This window comes from Leucopleurus acutus (genome assembly GCF_964270905.1).
Source record: "Leucopleurus acutus genome assembly, contig: HAP1_SCAFFOLD_322, whole genome shotgun sequence".
In the NCBI taxonomy this organism is placed as follows: domain Eukaryota; kingdom Metazoa; phylum Chordata; class Mammalia; order Artiodactyla; family Delphinidae; genus Leucopleurus; species Leucopleurus acutus.
The window spans coordinates 287107-304200 of NW_028139026.1; the positions used below are offsets into that span (position 1 = coordinate 287107).

The window sequence follows — 17094 nt, forward strand, 5'->3', positions numbered from 1 at the left end:
CGAAATTGATAAACCCTTAGCCAGACTCATCAAGAAAAAAAGGGAGAGGATGCAAATCAATAAAATTAGAAATGAAAAAGGAGAAATCACAACTGACACTGCAGAAGTACAAAGGATTATAAGAGACTACTACAAACAACTATATGCCAATAAAATGGACCACCTCGAAGAAATGGACAAATTCTTGGAAAGTTACAATTTTCCAAGACCGAGCCAGAAAGAATTAGAAAATATAAACAGACCTATCACAAGTAATGAAATTGAAACTGTAATTAAAAATCTTCCAACAGCAACAAAAAAAATCTTCCAACAAAAAAAAAGTCCAGGACCAGATGGCTTCACAGGCAAATTCTATCAACATTTAGAGAAGAGCTAACAGCCATCCTTCTCAAACTCTTCCAAAAAATTGCAGAGGGAGAAACACTCCCAAATTCATTCTACAAGGCCACCATCACCCTGATACCAAAACCAGAGAAGGATGTCACAAAGAAAGAAAACTACAGGCCAATATCACTGATGAACATAGATGCAAAAATCCTCGACAAAATACTAGCAAACAGAATCCAACAGCACATTAAAAGGATCATACACCATGATCAAGTGGGGTTTATTCCAGGAATGCAAGGATTCTTCAATGTACGCAAATCGATCAATGTGATACACCATATTAACAAATTAAGGAATAAAAACCACATGATCATCTCATTAGATGCAAAAAAAGCTTTTGACAAAATTCAACACCAATTTATGATAAAAACTCTCAAGAAAATGTGCATAGAGGGAACCTACCTCAACATAATAAAGGCCATATATGACAAACCCACAGCAAACACCAATCTCAATGGTGAAAACCTGAAAGCATCTCCTCTAAGATCAGGAAAAAGACAAGGATGTCCACTCTCGCCACTCTTATCCAACATAGTTTTAGAAGTCCTAGCCACAGCAATCAGAGAAGAAAAAGAAATAAAAGGAATACAAATTGGAAAAAAAGAAGTAAAACTGTCACTATTTGCAGATGACATGATACTATACGTAGAGAATCCTAAAGATGCCACCAGAAAACTACTAGAACTAATCAATGAATTTGTTAAAGTAGCAGGAAACAAAATTAATGCACAGAAATCTCTGGCATTCCTATACACCAACAATGAGAAGTCAGAAAGAGAAATTAAGGAAACACTCCCATTTACCATTGCAACAAAAAGAATAAAATACCTAGGAATAAGCCTGCCTAAGAGACGAAAGACTTGTACTTGGAAAACTATAAAACACTGATGAAAGAAATCAAAGATGACATAAACAGATGGAGAAATATACCACATTCTTGGATTGGAACAATCAACATTGTGAAAATGACTGTACTACTCAAAGCAATCTACAGATTCAATGCAATCCATATCAAACTACCAATGGCGTTCTTCACAGAATTAGAACAAAAAATTTTACAGTTTTTATGGAAACACAAAAGACCCCGAATAGCCAAAGCAATCTTGAGAAGGAAAACCGGAGTTGGAGGAATCAGGCTCCCCAACTTCAAACTATACCACAAAGCTACAGTAATCAAGACAAGTATGGTGCTGACACAAAAACAGAAATATAGATCAATGGCACAGGACAGAATGTCCAGAGATAAACCCATGCACATATGGGCACCTAATTTACGACAAAGGAGGCAAGCATATACAGTGGAGAAAAGGCAGCCTCTTCACTAAGTGGGGCTGGAAAACTGGACAGGTACATGCAAAAATGAAATTAGAACACTCCCTAATACCGTACACAAACATAAACTCAAAATGGATTAAAGACCTAAATGTAAGACCAGACACTATAAAACTCTTAGAGGAAAACATAGGAAAAACACCCTTTGACATAAATCACAGCAAGATCTTTTTTGACCCACCTCCTAGAGTAATGGAAATAAAAACAAAAATAAACACATGGGACCTAATGAAGCTTAAAAGCTTTTGCACAGCAAAGGAAACCATAAACAAGACAAGACAACACTCAGAATGGGAAAAAATATTTGCAAATGAAACAAAAAAGGATTAATCTCCAAAATATACAAACAGCTCATGGAGCTCAATATCAAAAAATCAAACAACCCAGTTAAAAAATGGGCAGAAGACCTAAATAGACATTTCACCAAGGAAGACATACAGATGGCCAAAAGGCACATGAAAAGATGCTCAACATCACTAATTATTCGAGAAATGCAAATCAAAACTACAATGAGGTGTCACCTGATGCCAATCAGACTGGCCATTATCAAAAAAATCTAGAAACAATAAATGCTGCAGAGGGTGTGGAGAAAAGGGAACCCTCCTGCACTGTTGGTGGGAATGTACATTGATACAACCACTGTGGAAAACAGTATGGAGGTTCCTTAAAAAACTAAAAATAGAACTGCCATATGACCCAGCAATCCCACTACTGAGCATATACCCTGAGAAACCCATAATTCAAAAGAGTCATGTACCACAATGTTCATTGCAGCACTATTTACAATAGCCAGGACACAGGACAACCTAAACGTCCATCGACAGCTGAATGGATAAAGAAGTTGCACATATATACAATGGGATATTACTCAGCCATAAAAAGAAACGAAATTGAGGTATTTGTAGTGAGGTGGATGGACCTAGAGTCTGTCATACAGAGTGAAGTAAGTCAGAAAGAGAAAAGCAAATACCATATGCTAACACATATATAGAGAATCTAAAAAAAAAAAAAATGGTACTGATGGACACAGTTTCAGGGCATGAATAAAGAGGTAGATGTAGAGAATGGACTTGATGACATGGGGTGGGAGGGCGAAGCTGGGGCGAAGTGAGAGTAGCATCAACATGTATACACTACCGAGTGTAAAACAGTTAGCTGGTGGGAAGCAGAAGCATAGCACACGGAGATGAACTCGGTGCTCTGCGATGACCTAGAGGGGTAGGATAGGGAGGGTGGGAGGGAGGCTTAAGAGGGAGGGGATACGGGGACGTGTGTATGCATATGGCTGATTCACTTTGTTGTGCGACAGAAACTAACACAGTGTTGTGAAGTAATTATACTCCAGTAAAGGTCTATTTAAAAAAAAAAAAAACAGAACAGAAATCAGTGGGGGAGTAGAGGACACTTCACATCCCATTAGCACTGAGGTCAAAGGAAATCCAGACACTCTGAGTCCCCTTCCGGCGCCTCCTACTAATGTTTCCAGGATGCTGGACTTCATTTCTAGGAGCACTGTTCTCGGTTGCAGGCTATTCAACATGGGAGGATCCCCTTTCTAAGCCAGATGGGCTGAGAAAGGGGAAGCTTAGGTTCTGCTGTAACACTGCCTGGCCTTTATATAAATTGGGGGTTGGGAAAATGGCCTAAAATGTGTCTCTTACAGTTAGATCTTTTTGCCACAGGATGGCAAAATGTACTGAGGTTCCCTATGTTCAGGCCTTTATGGCCCTTTATCATAACCCTGCTCAATGTGGCTCCTATAATCGAACGCCTGAGAAACCAAAACAAAAAACAACTCTCCTGACATTCTAAACGATCCTTTTTTAACCACCACCACCCTGCACCCAGCTCTCAGGGGGGAAACCAAGCTTCTCCCACTCATGCAAATTCCCTCCAGATTCTTCGGTCAAACTAAGACCCCCACCTCCCCAGAGGGACAACCCCTGATGGGACAGTGTATCAGCCAGCCTGCCCCTGTTATTAGGGCCAATTTGAGCAATATTTGGTCTATATTTTAGCTATGAAACTATGACTACAGAAAAAGAAAGACGATTTTTTTGACACTGGATGGACACAATATTCTTTAGACTCCGGAGAAAGTTGGTTAAGGTAAAACTCATTTGAAATTACAAAACTGGTTCTTTTTGCATGTGCAGTTAGAGAAAGCTAGCTTGTTAAAACACTTTTTTTCAGAATTCTGACCCTGAGAGAACAAAAATATGCCTAGGGGAAAACTTGAAATTAACTCTTATGCTGTCCTTGAAATACAGACGTAGCCCACTTTGCCTGAGACTTCGGCCTTGGATTAATTAGTAGAACTTCAAGCCAAGAAAAAGAAAGAGAGAGACAAAGAGGCATTTAAACCTCAAGTGGAAACTATGAGATCTCTGTCTGGATGTATTTATGTCTCAGTTACGTGTCTTTGTCTTTGGACAATATCGCGGAGGTTAATTTGTAAATGAGCTCTATTTATTTGGCTTTTTTTTTTTTTTTTTTTTTTTTGCGGTACACGGACCCTCACTGCTGTGGCCTCTCCCGTTGCGGAGCACAGGCTCAGTGGCCATGGCTCACAGGCCCAGCCACTCCGCGACATGTGGTATCTTCCCGGACCGGGGCACAAACCCGTGTCCCCTACATCGGCAGGCGGACTCCCAACCACTGCGCCACCAGGGAAGCCCTACTTGGCTTTTTAAAAGTAAGCACTTACAAATCAAGCAATTCTAAATAGAAGAGGTACTAAGCTAAATAAATTTCAGGTTCACATGACCTGGGAAATATTCAGTGTTGAATCTCTTACAACGTTTGTACACTTTGGAAATAATTATGTTTCGGTTTTTCCAGATTTTTGGCAACTTGAAACTTTAGAGCTTTGCTAAATCAGGTCAAATGAGAAGAACTCATTAAAGGTCTAAATCATTTTTAAGATAAAATACTGGAATATTGATTGCTGAACAAATCTAAATTTACCTTTTGTCTTCTTACAAGAGGGGAACTAAAGATGTTTCGCTTTATTAGACACATGCCTTGTACCACACTGAGAAAAGAAATTGTGCTTTGTGAAAGTGCATGTTTTTAGAGGTTATGGAATACGTTCTTAAGGTCGCTAATCAGAAAATGCCAACATGACAAACAGTTCACAATTGCTTTCGTCTTGGTTTTCACTAGAGATTAAGGTTTTTAGGGGTTAAAAATTATAATACATCATTAAAGCTACTAAAAGGATAAGGGAGGGACTTCCCTGGTGGCATGGCGGATGAGACTCTGCGCTCCCAATGCAAGGGGCCTGGGTTCGATCCCTGGTCAGGGAGCTAGATCCCACATGCATGTCACAACTAAGAGTTCAAATGCCACAACTAAGGAGACTGCCTGCTGCAACCAAGACCCCACACAACCAAATAAACAAATAAATAAATATTCAAAAAAAAAGGATAAGGGAAACATTTCAGTGTGTGAAGCAAGTAGAATATATGTTGTCAGTGATAGAAGATATGAAGACTGGAATTTGGTTCTCTCTCTGTTAAGAGAACAAAGTTTCCTTGGAAAGCTGCCTTTGGTGACAGATTGTATGAATTTATTTGACTTTAAGTGATTTATATTTGCTTTTAAAATCTTTTGTCACTTTGGTTGAGTAAATAAGAATTATTTCACAATGACCTATGATTCTATTTGACTAAGTGTTTTAAAACTTTTTGATATTTTTAACAAACTTCCCAAGAGTCAAATTCTAATTAAAGTTCTTCTGACCTCCAGCTAACTTTGAGGTGCTTCAGAGGGCCCCTGGAGCATCTCCAAAAATATATATTGAACTAACTGGGATTATTTGACAGATTCAATTACAGGAGAAACATTGTCAAATAAAAGGTAATAATAACAGAATCTGTAAAGATTATGGCACGTGCAGACAAAGTTCATTCCACTTCTACAAAAAGATTAACCCCTCATTGTCAGACTTCCGCCATCCTGATGTCCTTGTAGCATGGCAGTGGTCTACTCCAAAATCAGAGAAATTGAAATGGGTCAACAGTAACTGTAAGTTAAACAGTCAGGGCTATGGGGAATCCAAGATGGCTGGCTGCTTGGCTCCTCCCGGCTCCCTGGCAAGCCTCATTTTTTATTTGATGGGTTAAAGCCTTCGCTGGCTGCAAGGCTGATGCCCTCACAATGAAAAAGGAAATGGTTAGAAAATGTGTTTTCCACTGGGGGTACACTTTCTATAATCTCCGGTGATCAAGGCACCCACTTCACTGGACAAATCATACAAGCCTTAACCAAAAACCTTACAAATTTCTTAAAATTATCACTGTCACTATCACCCTCAACCATCAGGCAAGGTCAATAAAACTAATGGAAAAACTGGACTCAAACAAAACCAAAACTAATTACATGGGATCCAACGAACTGCTAACTAGGATTATAATTTTTATGACTTTTGTCTGACATCTTACTGGCTTCTAATCTTTGTTTTTCAGATATAGAGAAGCCCTTCTCCTCAAGCTACTTATGGTTTACAGCAATTAGGTGATTTACACCTGTGGGGAAAATGAAAACGTTTTTCTTTTCTCTCTGCCTTGTCCCTCCAGAAATTGCAGACACTTGGTTATGAGCAGACTTGTCAGGTAAATTAAAGAAAGACTGTCTCCTGACGTGTACAGGAATCTCCAAATATTTGGGGGACCTCTAGAAGAGAGAGATCCACCAGGCAAAATGTGACGGCAGGACATTGGCATGGCTTCCTTGGCCTTCAGGGGCCTTTTGTGAATTTAGTCTGGACTCCTTCTGAGGAATTACACCAGAGTCAGTATGGAGGAGCCTATGTGGTCAATGGGCCAGACTTATTTTAAAAACAAATTAGTCTTGAGTTGGCTGTGTTTAGTGGAGATGAGGGTACTTTAGGGGGGGAAGAAAAAGAGGATTATGTTTCACTAAATATTAAATTCTAGATTTGTTAACTAAGGTGTTTACTAAAACCCGCTTCCCAGATGGTCCCTTGATGTTATGTTATATTGCTACAAGATTTAATTAAATTATTAAGAGGACACTCTAAGTTTGTTTCTGAAGCTTAACTTCTGTAATCAGTCTTTGGATAAAGATCTCCACTATCTACAAACAGGAGATTAACACCAGGCTATGGTCATTTAAGTTTAAAGGAACCAGCCTAGTAATACTAGAAAAAACAGACTAAGTGAGGCAACCTGGGGATATACTGGGCTGCACCTAATGAGAGTTCTTGACCTACCTTCTTACTTATGACCTTACTAATAAGTACTGCTAGCTATTTTATTTTTATTGCCTGTTTTACAAAATCATTCTTTCTTCCATTACCAAATGTGTGACTGAGCCTCTGATAAGATGATAATATAGAGTCCCATATGAGGTCAATGATTGTAATGGTGTAACTCTAGGTATGGGAAGAAACACAAAGAGGGAAGAGTTTCCTGGACCATAAGAGACTAGGGAGACAGGTGGTCCAGAGACTTTGGGCTACTGTTAATAAGGCCTACTCCAGTGACAGCACATTGAGTGGCCTGTCAAATAAATCTTTGCCAGAACTGGGAATGAGCATTCCTAGCGTTGTAGGATGAAATGCCCCCCAAACCTTGGTCAGATTCATGACCATGAAGGGACCCTGCCAGCTGGAGACTGGCGCTTGTTGCCTGCCTCTGCCAGGATTAAATCATGAGCCATTACGGCTGCCAACCGTCAACAGCCCCTGCATGTAGTTCAAGGTGGAGCTCAGGAAAGAGGCACTCTGTGCTCTGGGAGAAACTGACGGAACAGGCCTTCAGATAGATGTTCCCAGGTAAGGATTTTTAAGAACCAAAATTCTTGCATCTTCTCATACTAGAAAAACACTAAAGTCATTAATGGTGACAACTGTTTGGGCTGTTAAGGAAAAAACTACAATTAAAGGTCGAGATGGAAGAACTGTGGTTCAGACATCCAAGGTAATACTAGGTGACACTATGGGTGTGATTTCAGACAGTCCGTGTATTGCTGAGAACTTAAGTTTTATGAGCTGTGTCAGATGTGAGGCCATCAGCTATTCTCAAGACAACACCAGCTGGCAGCTGGTAACTGCAACCTTACGTCTGCAAGGTCTCCTCTCGTACCTGCTACATTTTAGACAATGAAATTGCTTTAGATCAGATGGTAACAAGATGAAAAAACATGTATGATGACAAATTATGTGTTAATACCACACTAAGCTTTAAAACCCACTTAGATAAAACCAGATAAGTGGCCACCTGGCTACAAGTATCTTCAAAATGCCAGGTCCAGACTGGTTTTCAGACTTATTTTCCTGAAAAGAAAGGAGATCGATTTTGTCTATTAACATTCAGGTTGCCCAACTACTTCTAACTGGGTCTGTTACACCTACATCAATCACAATGGGCTAATAAAAAAGACGTTGTGGCCAAAAGACCAAAACAGAAGCAGTATTGTAAGAAATTCAATACAGACTTTAAAAATAGTCCACATCAGAAAAAAAAACTTTTAAAAAAACGTATATAACCATGCCAAATGCTCCATTCCTTTGGACAGGGTAACCCAAGCGCTGACACTGCCTGGACCACCAGCAAAAACTGCTATGAAACATAACCTGGTTCTTACTCCTCCTTGGGCCCCTGGTTACAATAATTCTTTTACTGATCTTTGACCCCTGCCTTCTTTTAACCAACTTGTTTAGTTTGTTCTCTCTACAACACAGCAGTCTTCTAGACAAGATGACAATGATGCAAAGATTCCAGCCACTCCTCAGAACAGGTCCTGCCAAGATAAGAAGTCACCCTGGGCCCCTTAACAAAACGGAGCTCTGGGCTTCCCTGCAAAAAAAAAGAACAAGAATGGAGCAAGAGCTCCATGACCCCCAACTAGGTAGCATCTGCGAGCCCCATGCCAGCCTGAAGAAGCTGCAGAAGACAGACGTTCACCCTTCATCTTCCCAATAAAATATCACGTGGTTCACGTCTCTCAGGGGAGATTTGGGGTAAGAGACAGATGGGCCCCTGGGCTGAGCCGCTGGAGCGTGCCAGCAGAGGAAGCTGGAGCTCTGTTTTCCCTGACACTCCAAGGACAAAGTCAGTGGCAGGAGCTGAGCCCTGCTGGAGTAAAGAGATAAGACGACCACGTCTATCGCTCCTGAGGTCAGGGAAAGCTCCCCGACTGCACATGCGCAGGAAGCCTCCTCGGGGGTCAAAAAGGGAGGGCGTGCCAGCCCATAATGTGTTGTCAAACTTCCCGCTAGCCTTTGCGTTGGAATCTTTTTTTTTTTTTTACGGTACACGGGCCTCTCACTGTTGTGGCCTCTCCCGTTGCGGGGCACACGCTCCGGACGCGCAGGCTCAGCGGCCATGACTCACGTGTCCAGCCGCTCCGCGGCATGTGGGATCCTCTCGGACCGGGGCACGAACCCGCGTCCCCTGCATCGGCAGGCGGACTCTCAACCACTGCGCCACCAGGGAAGCCCGCGTTGTAATCTTTCTTGTCAAAAAGATATAGACTTGTCAGGAGGGCCCTAGGGCAGGTCAGATGTGGGAAAAGAGGCGAGGTAATGGGCCAGAGGAAGACAGAGATCCGGGAGAGCCGCGCTGTACAGACGAGCCGAGCACCCCTTCACTTCTCATCAGGGAGGACGCCCACACCCTCTCTCTCCAGGTGAGTATTTCTGCCTCCTCCTGTCTTCAATAAGCTACTTCTCTAGCCCACATGTTGTGCTGTGCTTCTAATAAGAAACTTTATACCTGCTTTTTAGTTTTTGCCTCCTTGAAACATTCTTGCTTTCAAACAGGGCAAGAGCCAGGGCAACTTTCCTTCTAGCCTCCGGCCCCTGATGGTCTAGCAGCTAGGATTCCTGGCTTTCATCCAGGATACCCGGGTTCAATTCCTGGGCAGGGAACTAAGATCCCACTTCAGGACTGCTCACTTCTGTCTCTCCGAGAACAAGACCTCCACCCATGGCACTTCCGGGTTGGGGGCTACAGTGTCTCTCGGGATCCCCAATCCCAGACTAATGCTGAAGGTACGGGACAGCCCAGGGGGCGCCCTCAGGGTATGAGGGTCAGTGTCCCCCAAAGATGGGACGACCAGTCTCAGCCCACACACAGCAGTGGACAGGCTGCACGCTCTCTCTCACCTAGAGGGCCATTTTCGGGCCCCAGTGACCATCGTGAACTCTGTCCCCCGGGGAACAGCTGTGGCCGGAATAACAACTGCCCGCTGACCGTGCACGTTACACTGGCCTTTGGTCAGATATCAAGGCCACGGATGGAGCCACGGAGAGGAGGAGGGAAGAGGTGGAAGACAGAGGTCTGGAGGGGAGGTCACCCCGGCAGGTAGGCAGGACGAGGCAGGGGCTGGGCTGCAGGCTGCGCCCAACCACACACTCTCCAGGGTCAGGAGAGGTGCCCATCAGGGTAGGGACACCCAGAGGCCTCAAGCGAGGGCTGCGGTGGGCAAACCAAGCACAATCCCTGCAGAAGGTGGAAAGCCACGACAGCTGGGGTGCGCACCCTGTCCCCTGGGTCCACCACACCCCACACACCCACAAGAGACACCCCGGCTGCATCTGGACTCCCCCAGGCCCTCTGAGACAGAAACCACCCAGAAGAAAAGGGAACTTCAGGAAGCAAGTCGTGCCACACGGTTTCAATCCACTTCTTAATATTTGCAGGGTTGTGGGCAAGGAGTTCACACTTCCAGGACCTGGTTACCAGTCCTAGGAAGCAGGGCTGCAGACACAGAGCACAGCCCTGAAGAGCCACATGTGCCTGGGGCCAGAGCAGGGAGGGGGCGTGGAGCCCTGGGCTGCAGGGGAGCGAGGCCAGCAACCCATGCCTTGGTGAGTGGGGTCTGAGAGGACCAGGGCAGGCAGTGGAATGGAGCCACGGAGGGAAGACTGGCCTCGGGAACCCACAGAGCGGCGGGAGCAGCCCAGCGGGCACGGGGAAGGCGGGCTGCCCAGGGCTCACGTGCTGCCCAGGGCAGGGACTAGGGAGCCCAGGCAGGGGCGTGTCCACACCAACAGGGCTGGAAACACAGGGGCGGCAGAGCTCGGTGGGGCTGCTTGGCCTTCGAGGACCGTGATGGGCTGGGGGACGGGAGTCACAGGGCTTCGCTCAGCCAGATGTGCTGCAGGCACAGGGCTGGGCTGGGGCTGAGGACAAGGCCAGGATGGACAGGTGGGTCTGAGCGAGGACACAGGGAGGACGATGGCTAGCACAGGGGAAGGAAAGCCCCCCCCCCATGGCGGGGGGCTGAGGGTCCGGTCCAGGACAGTGGGGCCGGCTTGAGTCTCAGGGCAGTGGCAGGCAGGGTGGCGGTGGGCTCTGGGCTGGGGCCGGGGCCCAGGACAGCAGGAGCGCCGGGAGCACAGCAGGCAGGGCTGGCCTGGGCTCCTGTGTGCCCCGAACTGGCCGCACAGGGGAGGGGCTGAGCACGCAGCTGCACAGGCTACAAAGGGGCGGGGGGAGCCAGGGCCTGAGGGCCGGGAGCAGGGGCTGGGGGCCGGGAGCGGGGAGGCAGAGGGCAGGTGACCCGGCAACTGGAGGGAGAAACGACCAGAGCAGGATGCCGGGGTGGTGGGAGAAAGAGGGTGAAGCTCGGAAGGCCAGGAGCTCCTCTGGGAGGGGCCCACGGTGCGACAGGGGCTCTGCCAGGGGAGAGGGGTCGGACACAGGGTGGGCACCTAGCGACTCCAGGGAATAGAGCTCAGCCCTGGGAACGAAAGGAGGCAGGAGGGAAGCTGCACTAGGGTGAGGGCTCGGGGATGGGCCAGAGGGGCAGGGGTGCTGAGGGCCAGAGCTCCAGGGACAAGCGGCAGGGAGGCAGCAGGTGAGCAGGGGGCTGGGAGGGCTGGGGGCTCCCTGGGAACATTGGGGGAGCAGGTAGAGCTAGTGTAGGTGACCTGGGCCTGGGAGGGCAGCGCCCTGCCTGGGAGCTTTTGGGGAGCAGGTAGAGCTAGTATAGGTGAACCTGGGGCAGGGAGGGCAGGGGGTTGCCTGGGAGCTTTGGGGAACCAGGTAGAGCTAGTGTAGGTGACCTGGGGCAGGGAGGACAGGGGGCTGCCCGGGAGTTTTGGGGGAGCAGGTAGAGCTTGTGCAGGTGAGCCTGGGGCTGGGAGGGCAGGGGGATGCCTGGGAGCTTTGGGGAACCAGGTAGAGCTAGTGTAGGTGAGCCTGGGGCTGGAGGGCAGGGCGCCAGGGGCTGCCTGTGGGGTTCTGGGGAGCAGGTAGAGCTTGTGCAGGTGAGCCTGGAGCTGGGAGGGCAGGGGGCTGCCCGGGAGCTTTGGGGGAGCAGGTAGAGCTAGAGTAGGTGAACCTGGGGCTGGGAGGACAGGGGGCTGCCCGGGAGCTTTGGGGGAGCAGGTAGAGCTAGTGTAGGTGACCCGGGGCTGGGGGGGCAGGGGGCTGCCTGGGAGCTTTGGGGGAGCAGGTAGAGCTAGTGTAGGTGACCTGGGGCTGGGAGGGCAGGGGGTTGCCTGGGAGCTTTGGGGGAGCAGGTAGAGCTTGTGCAGGTGAGCCTGGTGCAAGGAGGGCTGGGGGCTCCCTGGGAACGTTGGGGGAGCAGGTGGAGCTTGTGCAGGTGAGCCTGGGCCTTGGAGCACAGGGGGCTGCCTGGGAGCTTTGGGGGAGCAGGTAGAGCTTCTGCAGGTGAGTACGGGGCTGGGAAGTTAGGGGGCTTCCTAGTAGCATTGGGGGAGCAGGTAGAGCTAGTGTAGGTGAGCCTGGGGCTGGGAGGGCAGGGGGCTGCCCTGGAGCTTTGGCGGAACAGGTAGAGCTTCTGCAGGTGAGCACGGGGCTGGGAGAGCAGGGGGTTGCCTGGGAGCTTTGGGGGAGCAGGTAGAGCTAGTGTAGGTGACCTGGGGCTGGAGGGCAGGGCACCAGGGGCTGCCTCAGGGCTTCTGGGGAGCAGGTAGAGCTAGTGTAGGTGACCTGGGGCTGGAGGGCAGGGCACCAGGGGCTGCCTCAGGGCTTCTGGGGAGCAGGTAGAGCTAGTGTAGCTGAGCCTTGGGCTGGGAGTGCAGGGGCCTTCCTGGGAGCTTTTGGGGAGCAGGTAGAACTTCTGCAGGTGAGTACGGGGCTGGGAAGGTAGGGGGCTTCCTAGTAGCATTGGAGGAGCAGGTAGAGCTAGTGTAGGTGAGCCTGGGGCTGGAGGGCAGGGGGCTGCCCGGGAGCTTTGGGGGAGCAGGTCGAGGTAGTGTAGGTGAGCCTGGGGCTGGAGGGCAGGGCGCCAGGGGCTGCCTCAGGGGTTCTGGGGAGCAGGTAGAGCTAGTGTAGGTGACCTGGGGCTGGGAGGGCAGGGGGCTGCCCGGGAGCTTTGGGGGAGCAGATAGAGCTTCTGTAGGTGAACACGGGGCTGGGAGTGTAGGGGGCTTCCCAGGAGCCTTGGTGGAGCAGGTAGAGCTAATGCAGGTGAGCCTGGGTCTGGGAGGGCAGGGGGTTGCCTGGTAGCTTTGGGGGAGCAGGTCAAGGTAGTGTAGGTGAGCCTGGGGCTGGAGGGCAGGGTGATGCCTTGGAGCTTTTGGGGGAGCAGGTAGAGCTTCTGTAGGTGAACACGGGGCTGGGAGTGTAGGGGGCTTCCCAGGAGCCTTGGCGGAGCAGGTTGCACTAATGCAGGTGAGCCTGGGTCTGGGAGGGCAGGGGGCTGCCCATGAGTTTTGGGGGAGCAGGGAGAGCTTCTGCAGGTGAGCCTGGATCCGGGATGGCAGGGGGCTGCCTGGGAGCTTTGGGGGAGCCGGTAGAGCTTGTGCAGGTGAGCCTGGGGCTGGGAGGGCTGGGGGCTCCCTGGGAACGTTGGGGGAGCAGGTAGAGCTAATGCAGGTGAGCCTGGGGCTGGGAGGGCAGGGGGCCGCCTGGGAACTTTTGGGGAGCAGGTAGAGCTTGTGTAGGTGAGCCTGGGGCTGGGAGGGCTGGGGGCTCCCTGGGAACGTTGGGAGAGCAGGTGGAGCTTGTGCAGGTGAGCCTGGGCCTTGGAGCACAGGGGGCTGCCTGGGAGCTTTGGGGAACCAGGTAGAGCTAGTGTAGGTGAGCCTGGGGTTGAAGGGCAGGGCGCCAGGGGCTGCCTCCGGGGTTCTGGGGAGCAGGTAGAGCTTGTGCAGGTGAACACGGGGCTGGGAGTGTAGGGGGCTTCCCAGGAGCCTTGGCGGAGCAGGTAACGCTAATGCAGGTGAGCCTGGGTCTGGGAGGGCAGTGGGCTGCCCGAGAGCATGAGGGAGCAGGTAGAGTTTCTGCAGCTGAGCATGGTGGGTGGAAGGGTAAGGGGCTGCCCCAGGAGCTTTGGGGTAGCAGGTACGCCTTGTGCAGGTGAACAGGAGCCTGGGAGGGGATGGGACTGCCCTGGGAGCTTTGGGGAGCAGGTAGAGCTTGCGCAGGTGAGCAGAGGGCTGTGATGGCAGGGTGCTGCCTGGGAGCTTAGAGGGAGCAGGTGACACTGTGCAGATGAGCACAGAGTTGGGAGTGTGGGGGGCTGTCCCGGGACTTTTGGGGGAGCAGCAGAGCTTGTGCAGGTGAGCAGGGGTTTGGGAGGACAGGGACCTGCCCAGGACCTCAGCAGACCAGGTACTGGGGTGAGCAGGTGAGTAGGCAAGTATCATAGGGTGCAGGGACCGTTGGTGCTGTGGGCCCAGCGCTCCAGGGACAGTAGGCAGTCCGACGCCAGCTGAGCAGATGACATGAGGGTACAGCATCCCTGAGCTGAGCCCAGAGACCTGAGCCTAGGGGACTGGCAGGGCAGGACGCAGGGCAGCTGGCAGTGGGGGCAGAGCAGGGAGTCCTACAGGAGAGCGGGCTGGGGGCCCCCCTGGGGTGTGCGGAGGGCCCAGGGCAGGAGAGAAGGGACGCAAGGGCAGGGACGACTCAGGCCTGAGACGGTGAACCGGAGCTCAGATGGGCAGAGGCTAGACACTCGATGGACAGGAAGCCCGGGCTCAGCTGAGGGGCCAGGATGAGGGGTGGAGGCAGGTGAGGGAGCATCTAGATGAGGGGAACCTGAGTGCCCTGAGAAAGGAGAGCAGCCTTTCCGCTGGAGCTCAGGGGGCTGGTAAGGCCGGGCGCAGGGGGCTACCCCAAGAACTCAGGGGAGCAGGCGGGGTTGTGCAGGGCAGCAGGGGGCTGCGAGGGCAGGGGCTGCCCACGAGCCCTGGGGTCAGGGGACGAGGGCCTGAGCTAAAGGTGCTTTGGTCTGGTGGGAGGGGCCAGGCGGACGGCAAGGCCGGGTGGAGAGAGGACCATGGGAGGGAAGGTCTCTGAGGCTGAAGGGGCAGGGGCATGACTGCGGGGACCTGATGGGCTGCAATTCATGGGCCCAAGGTCCCCAGTTTTCCAGGCGCCTGTCGGGGCTTGAGACAGGAGGGTACGACGTGCCAAAGTGAGGTGGGGTTGGCAGGGCAGTGGACCTGGCTGAGGGCGTAGGAAGGGCCCTTCAGGGCTCCGAAGGGGCTGCAGGTCTGGGCTGATCAGACCAGGTGCAGAGGGGACAGGTCCAGCCAGGGAATGCTGCTTGGCGTGCTAGCACCCTGCAGGAGAAAATGGCGAGGGGCAGTGCAAGGCTCCCGGGGATGCCAATGGGCAGAGTGATCCAGAACACACAGGCCCTGGGTGGCAAAGAGCAGGCCAGGACAAGGGGACAGGAGCAGAGCAGGGCAGTGGGCTCAGGGAGCAGTAGCCACTGGTCAGGGCTCAGACCGAGGGCCTGATCAGGCCAGACACCCACAGGAGGACTGGGGCCCCTGGGACTTTAATCCAGGTGGTCACCCAGCCCTGACTGGGCTGCTGAGTCCAGGACCCACAGCTGCGAAGGCAGAGAACCGCAGTGGCAGAGACCATGCCAGGCCGCATCTCTTCAGACTCTCTGGAAGCACATAGTCTCTGGGCTCAACGGTGCCCCAGGCCTGGACACCTGATGCCCTGCCTGGACCCTCGCAGGGGTGAGGCCCTGGCAGTCACACGGCCTCCTCTCTCACAGCTTCCGCCACGGCCCCGGAAGTCTACGCTCTGTCTCCCAGCTGTGGGGACACACCTAGTGCCACAGTGGTCGTGGGCTGCCTGGTCTCGCGCTACGTCCCTGAGCCAGTGACCGTGACCTGGAACTCGGGCATCCTACCCAGCAGCGTGCACACCTTCCCGTCCGTCCGAGGGTCCTCGGGGCTGTACTCTCTCAGCAGCACTGTGACCGTGCCTGCCAGCACCTCGTCCGGCAAGACCTTCACCTGCAACGTAGCCCACCCGGCCAGCAGCACCAAGGTGGACAAGCGCATCGGTGAGAGGACGGGCCGCAGGGAGGGTGTCCACTATGAGACAGGCCCAGGGTCAGCCCTCCCACCTGAACGGACCACACACCAGGGATGGTGAATCCCGCCCAGGGTGTCACGGGAGGCCTGTCTCTCTCCCTCACCTGAAGGCCTCCCAGGCTCAGGGAGGGGGTCCTCTGGGCGTTTCCGACAGGTCCAGGGTGGGCACAGGCTGGACGCCTCCCCCAGCCCCTGGGGCCACAGAGTGGGCACAGGTCTCACCTGCCAAAACCTGCCCCTGCCCTAAGCCCAGCCCCAGGCCGTCCCCAACCCCGGTAACCTCCAGTCTGTTCTCTGCAGAAATCAACGGCCCAAACCCCTGTTCCAGGTGTCCCAAATGTCCACGTAAGTCAGCCGGCCTCACCCTCCACCCCTTGGAGGTGGACCTTGACCAGCCGTGGCACTGGGGGGGAGGGATGGATGGGTGCCCAAGAGGAGGTCCACCCAGGGGCTGACCCCCCACCATGTCTCCCCGACCAGCCTGTCAGCTCCCAGGAGGACCGTCCGTCTTCATCTTCCCCCCGAAACCCAGGGACATCCTCACAATGTCCCGAAAACCGGAAGTCTCCTGCATGGTGGTGGATGTGAGCAAGGAGGACCCCGATGTCCAGTTCTCCTGGTATGTGGACGATGTAGAGGTGCGCACGGCCAAGACAAAGCCAAGGGAGCAGCAATTCAACAGCACCTACCGTGTGGTCAGCGCCCTGCCCATCCAGCACCAGGACTGGCTGAAGGGAAAGGAGTTCAAGTGCAAGGTCAACAACAAAGGCCTCCCGGCCCCCATCGTGAGGACCATCTCCAAGGCCAAAGGTGGGTCAGGTGGACGGGCGCAGGAGGGTCCCTGGGGGCCAAGAGCAGTGACCATCGTGCTAACAGCCATACCTCTCCCCACAGGGCAGCCCCGGGAGCCGCAGGTGTACGTACTGGGCCCAGCACAGGAAGAGCTGGCCAAGAGCTCGGTCAGCGTCAGCATAACCTGCATGGTCACCGACTTCTACCCGAGCGACATCGACGTGGAGTGGCAGAGAAACGGGCAGCCGGAGCCACAGGGCAACTATGGCACGACCCCACCCCAGCTGGAGGCCAAC

The 17094-nt window shown here is 51.9% G+C and overlaps 1 gene segment (V, D, J or C); it reads left to right on the forward strand.

Annotated features, from left to right (window-relative positions):
* Nucleotides 1-15913: 15913 nt before the first annotated feature.
* Nucleotides 15914-17088, forward strand: LOC309978940 (immunoglobulin heavy constant gamma 2-like; the record flags this gene model as incomplete). The annotated part of the segment is given in 4 exons: nt 15914-15975; nt 16307-16351; nt 16487-16816; nt 16901-17088.
* Between the last annotated feature and the right edge of the window lie 6 nt (nt 17089-17094).